The sequence below is a fragment of the Triticum dicoccoides genome, chromosome 3A, assembly GCF_002162155.2.
Source record: "Triticum dicoccoides isolate Atlit2015 ecotype Zavitan chromosome 3A, WEW_v2.0, whole genome shotgun sequence".
Lineage (NCBI taxonomy): Eukaryota > Viridiplantae > Streptophyta > Magnoliopsida > Poales > Poaceae > Triticum > Triticum dicoccoides.
The window spans coordinates 375,943,458-375,950,670 of NC_041384.1; positions in this window are offsets into that span (position 1 = coordinate 375,943,458).

The window sequence follows — 7,213 nt, forward strand, 5'->3', positions numbered from 1 at the left end:
TCCACGTTTTGAAGACTTTCATAAAAATTGCCTATTCACCCCCCCCCTAGTTGATATAACGCACTTTCACCTGCTTCCACCAGTACTGAAAAAGCAATGGTAATGAAAGCATTATATATCACCCTTGAAACAAGCAAGCAAGGGATGTGTTAAAAATAACATACCTCGTTGGGGGGGGGGGGTGATTTATGTCGTGGCCACAATCCGAGTCGGTGGCCGGCGGTATCTCGTTGCCCTTGAAAAGCAACTTTCAGGCATCTTCATGAGTCGTTTCGAAGAGCCTCACCAAGGTATGGTGTTTCTTCGGGTTGAAGTCCCATAGAGGACGGCTTCGACTCTGGCAGGGGAGGATCCGGTGCACCAACATCACTTGGATTATGTCGACGAGCTTGATATCCCTATCGATCATGCTTTGGATGCGCGTTTGCAGCGCAATTAGCTCGTCCGACAAACACCGGTTTGGGCTCTTCTCGACCCAAGAGGTGAGCCGCACGGGAGCGCCGGAGTTGAATTCGGCAGCTGCGGCCCATGTAGTGTCGCAGGGTTTGGTGATGTAGAACCATAGCTTCTGCCATTCCTTGACAGATTCCACGAATGTGCCTTTTGGCCAAGAAACATTGGTGAGCTTGCTCACCATTGCGCCCCCACACTCTGTGTGCTATCCGTCCACCACCTTGGGCTTCACGTTGAAAGTTTTGAGCCATAACCCGAAGTGGGGGTGGATGCGGAGGAAAGCCTCGCACACGACGATGAACGCCGAGATATTGAGGAAGGAGTTCAGGGATAGATCGTGGAAATCTATCCCGTAGTAGAACATAATCCCGCGGACGAAGGGGTGGAGTGGAAACCCTAGCCCGCGGAGGAAGTGGGGGGATGAACACCGCCCTCTCGTTGGGCTTCGGTGTGGGGATGATCTGTCCCCGGGCAGGAAGACGGTGGGCGATTTCCTTCGCCAGGTACCCGGCTGCCCGAAGCTCGGCGATGTTCTCCTCCTTAACGGAGGAGGCCATCCACTTGCCTTGACCTCCGGATCCGGACATGGTTGAGTGCTTTCTCGAGACAAGGGGAATGAGAACTTGGGCGCTGGAGCTCAAGGACGGATAGGCAGGAGGAAAGCATGGAGGAAGAAAGGGGAATCTTATCTCCTTATAAGGGTGGTGAATCTCGAACGCCCCCCATTCACCTTAAAATTCGCCTGCTCCCAAGGGCTGTGTAAACGGCACGGTTGGGTTACCCACACCCGTATTGATGAGAATCCCATGATAAGGGGACATGATCTCTGCTTTGACAAGACGTGCCAATGACAACCTCGTCTCGAAATGTGGGGCAAAAAACGGTTCGAAATTATGACCGAACAGGCGTGACGTCACATTATTAAAGTTATCAGTAGATGGGACTCGTGCATTAATATATTCTCTCTACGTTTGTGTGCAGTGTGTTTTACAGGTCTGGACACGTTTGTTTCATTCGAAGACTATTTTTTGGAGTTCGGGAGGAGGAACCCACCAAAGACAGCACTACGCGTCGGATACCTTGTCATTGAAGCCTGGTTCAGGGGCTACCGAGGGAGTCCTGGACTAAGGGGTCCTCGGACATCCGGCCTGTTGTCTATGGGCCGGACTGATGGGCTGTGAACATATGAAGACCGAAGACTACACCATTGTCCGGATAGGACTCTCCTTGGCGTGGAAGGCAAGCTTGGCGAACAACTACAAAGATTCCATCTTATGTAACCGACTCTATGTAACCCTAGATCCCCCTAGTGTCTATATAAACCGGAGGGTGTAGTCCGAATAGGGGATACTCAATACGGTAGTCATACAGGCTAGACCTCTAGGGTTTAGCTATTACGATCTAGTGGTAGATCAACTCTTGTAACACTCATATTCATCAAGATCAATCAAGCAGGAAGTAGGGTATTACCTCCATAGAGAGGGCCCGAACCTGGGTAAACATCGTGTCCCATGTCTCCTGTTACCATCAACCTTAGACGCATAGTTCGGGACCCCTACCCGAGATCCACCGGTTTTGACACCGACAGTCATCTCAACGGATTTTTAGACGGTGCCCTATTTAACGTGAGTGAAGCTGTCTCTAATGCATAACCCCAAAACGATAGTGGTAAATCGGTAAGAGACATCATAGATCGCACCGTATCTAATAAGGTATGGTTATGACATTCGGACACACCATTACACTGTGGTGTTCCAGGTGGCGTGAGTTGCGAAACTATTCGACATTGTTTCAACTAAAGGCCAAACTCGTAATTCAAATATTTCGTCTCCGCGATCAGATCATAGAAACTTTATTTTCTTGTTATGATGATTCTCCACTTCACTCTGAAATTCTTTGAACTTTTTAAACATTTCAGACTTGTGTTTCATTAAGTAGATATACTCATATCTGCTCAAATCATCTGTGGAGGTCAGAAAATAATGATACCCACCGCCTCAACACTCATCAGACCGCATACATTGGTATGCATTATTTCCAATAAGTCAGTGGATCACTCCATTGTTCCGGAGAACGGAGTCTTAGTCATCTTGCCCATGAGGAATAGTTCGCAAGCATCAAATGATTCATAATCAAGTGATTCCAAAAGCCCATCCGCATGGAGTTTCTTCATGCACTTTACACCAATATGACCTAAACGGCAGTGCCACAAGTATGTTGCACTATCATTATCAACTTTGTATCTTTTGGCATCAATATTATGAACATGTGTATCACTATGATCGAGATTCAATAAACCATTTATATTAAGTGTATGACCATAGAAGGTTTTATTCATGTAAACAGAACAACAATTATTCTTTGACTTAAAAATGAATAATCGTATTGCAATAAACATGATCCAATCATATTCACGCTCAACGCAAACGCCAAATAACATTTATTTTAGGTTCAACACTAATCCCGAAGCTAAAAGGAGTGTGCGATGGTGATCTTATCAACTTTGGAATCATTTCCAACACACATCGTCACCTTTCCCTTAACTAGTCTCTGTTCATTTTGCAACTCCTGTTTCGAGTTACTAATCTTAGCAACTGAACCGATATCAAATACCCTGGGGTTACTATGAACACTAGTAAAGTACACATCAATAACATGTATATAAAATATACTTTTGTTCACTTTGCCATCCTTTTTATCCGCCAAGTATTTGGGGTAGTTCCGCTTTCAGTGACCATACCCTTTACAGTAGAAGCACTCAGTTTCAGGCTTATGTCTAGATTTGGGCTTCTTCATGGGAGTGGCAACTTGCTTGCCATTCTTCTTGAAGTTCCCTTTCTTTCCCTTGCCCTTTTACTTGAAACTAGTGGTCTTGTCAACCATCAACACTTGATGCTTTTTCTTGATTTCTACCGTCGCCAATTTCAGCATCGCGAAGAGCTTGGGATTCGTTTCCGTTATCCCTTGCATATTATAGTTCATCACGAAGTTATAGTAACTTGGTGATAGTGACTAGAGAACACTTTCAATCACTATCTTATCTAGAAGATTAACTCCCACTTGATTCAAGTGATTGTAGTACTCAGACATTCTGAGCACATGCTCACTAGTTGAGCTACCTCCATCTTGTAGGCAAAGTACTTGTCAGAGGTCTCATACCTCTCGACTCGGGCATGAGTCTAAAATACCAATTTCAGCTCTTGGAACATCTTATATGCTCCGTGGCGTTCAAAACGTCTTTGAAGTCCCAGTTCTAAGCCATAAAACATGGCGCACTAAACTATCAAGTAGTCATCATACCGAGCTTGCCAAACATTCATAACATCTGCATCTGCTCCTGCAATAGGTTCGTCACCTAGCGGTGCATCAAGGACATAATTCTTCTGTGCAGCAATGAGGATAATCCTTAGATCACGGAGCTAGTCCGCATCATTGCAACTAACATCTTTCAACATAGTTTTCTCTAGGAACATATCATAAATAAAACGGGGAAGCTATATGCGAGCAATTGATCTACAACATAGATATGCAAATACTATCAGGACTAACTCCATGATAAATTTAAGTTCAATTAATCATATTACTTAAGAACTCCCACTTAGATAGACATCCATCTAATCATCTAAGTGATCACGTGATCCATATCAACTAAACCATGTCCGATCATCATGTGAGATGGAGTAGTTTTCAATGGTGAACATCACTATGTTGATCATATCTACTATATGATTCACGTTCGACCTTTCGGTCTCAGTGTTCCGAGGCCATATCTGCATATGCTAGGCTCGTCAAGTTTAACCCGAGTATTCTGCATGTGCAAAATTGGCTTGCACCTGTTGTATGTGAACGTAGAGCTTATCACACCCGATCATCACGTGGTGTCTCAGCACGAAGAACTGTCACAACCGTGCATACTCAAGGAGAACACTTATACCTTGAAATTTTGTGAGAGATCATCTTATAATGCTACCGCCGAACTAAGAAAAATAAGATGCATAAATGATAAACATCACATGCAATCAAATAAGTGATATGATATGGCCATCATCATCTTGTGCCTTTGATCTCCATCTCCAAAGCACTGTCATGATCACCATCGTCACCGGCTTGACACCTTGATCTCCATCGTAGCATCGTTGTCGTCTCGCCAACTATTGCTTCTACGACTATCGCTACCGCTTAGTGATAAAGTAAAGCAATTACATGGCAATTGCATTTCATACAATAAAGAGACAACCATATGGCTCCTGCCAGTTGCCGATAACAGTGTTACAAAACATGATCATCTCATACAACAATTTATATAATCACGTCTTGACCATATCACATCACAACATGCCCTGCAAAAATAAGTTAGACGTCCTCTACTTTGTTGTTGCAAGTTTTATGTGGCTTCTACGGGCTTAGCAAGAACCATTCTTACCTACGCATCAAAAACCACAATGCGGTATAGTGATTGATTTTTGATCTTTAGAAAGAACCCTGCTCATTGAATCCGATTCAACTAAAGTTGGAGAAACAAACACCCACTAGCCACTTGTGTGCGAAGCATGTCGGTAGAACCAGTTTCGCGTAAGCATACGCGTAATGTCGGTCTGAGCCGCTTCATCCAACAATACCGCTGAATCAAGAATCAACTTGACGGCAAGCAATATGTATATACCCATGCCCACAACTCCTTTGTGTTCTACTCGTGCATATAACATCTACACATAGACCTGGGTCTGATGCCACTGTTGGGGAACACAGTAATTTCAAAAATTTCCTACGCACATGCAAGATCCATCTCGGTGATGCATAGCAACAAGAAGGGGAGAGTATGTCTACGTACCCTCATAGACCGAAAGTGGAAGCGTTATGAAACGCGGTTGATGTAGTCGAACGTCTTCGCGATCCAACCGATCAAGTACCGAACACACGGCACCTCCACGATCTGCACACGTTCAGCTTCGTGACGTCCCTCGTACTCTTGATCCAGTTGAGGCCGAGGGAGAGTTTCATCAGCCCGACGGCGTGATGACGATGATGATGAAGTTACCGACGCAGGGCTTCACCTAAGCACTACAACGATATGACTGAGGTGGAATTCTGTAGAGGGGGGCACCGCACATGGCTAAACAATCAACTTTTATGTGTCCTAGGGTGCCCCCTCCCCACGTATATAAAGGAGGGAGGGGGAGGCCGCCGGCCCTCATAGGCGCGCCAAGGGGGGAGGAATCCTCCTCCTAGTAGGAGTAGGACTCCCCCTTTTCCTAGTCCTACTAGGAGAAGAAGGAAGGAGGGGGCAGTGCCCCTCCCCCTAGTCCAATTCGGACTAGGCCCATGGGGGGGGGGCGCGGCCAGCCCTTGACTGCCCCTCTCTCTCTCTCCCCTAGGCCCAATAGGGCCCATTACTTCTTTGGTGGTTCCGATAACCCTTCCGGTACTCCGATATATATCCGGTGACCCCCGGAACTCATCCGGTGTCCGAATATATTCATCCAATATATCAATCTTTATGTCTCGACTATTTTGAGACTCCTCGTCATGTCCGTGATCACATCCGGGACTCTGAACAACCTTCGGTACATCAAAACACATAAACTCATAATATCGATCATCATCGAACGTTAAGCGTGTGGACCCTACGGGTTCGAGAACTATGCAGACATGGTCGAGACTCATCTCCGGTCAATAACCAATAGTAGAACCTGGATGCTCATATTGTCTCTCACATATTCTACAAAGATCTTTATCGGTCAAACCACATAACAACATACGTTGTTCCCTTTGTTATCGGTATGTTACTTGCCTGAGATTCGATCGTCGGTATCTCAATACCTAGTTCAATCTCGTTACCAGAAAGTCTCTTTACTCGTTTCATAATGCGTCATCCCATAACTAACTCATTAGTAACATTGCTTGCAAGTCTTATAGTGATGTGCATTACCGAGAGGGCCCAGAGATACCTCTCTGGTACACGGAGTGACAAATCCTAATCTTGATCTATGCCAACTCAACAAACACCATCGGAGACACCGGTAGAGCATCTTTATAGTCACCCAGTTACGTTGTGACATTTGATAGAACACTAAGTGTTCCTCCGGTATTCGGGAGTTACATAATCTCATAGTCATAGGAACATGTAAAAGTTATGGAGAAAGCAATAGCAAGAAACTAAATAATCATAGTGCTAAGCTAAAGGATGGGTCAAGTCAATCACATCATTCTCTAATGATGTGATCCTGTTCATCAAATGACAACTCATGTCTATGGTTAGGAAACTTAACCATCTTTGATTAACGAGCTAGTCTTGTAGAGGCATACTAGGGACACTTTGTTTGTCTATGTATTCACACATGTACTAAGTTTCCAGTTAATACAATTCTAGCATGAATAATAAACATTCATCATGATATAAGGAAATATAAATAACAACTTTATTTTTGCCTCTGGGGCATATTTCCTTCATGAACCGGTTTACCAAAATGAGTTTCGTATACTACATGCTAAACATGTGATGTGTGTGCTTGTTTATCTTGTAGTATGCGAACAGAATATTGGAGAAGAGCACCCCACTATGCAATGGTAGAGAAAGTAATGCAGATGAGGTTCAAGATAGTGAGACAGCCCTATTGGTCTCCAAGAAAGGTGGTAAAAATGATCTTGTAGACGGTGAGAAAACCCTACAGTCATGCGTTGATGTAGTGTTCCAGTTACTGGTCAGTACCATTGGCAGAAGCTCTTCGAACTCGCTGCCTGAATCACTTCGGCTTCTTTA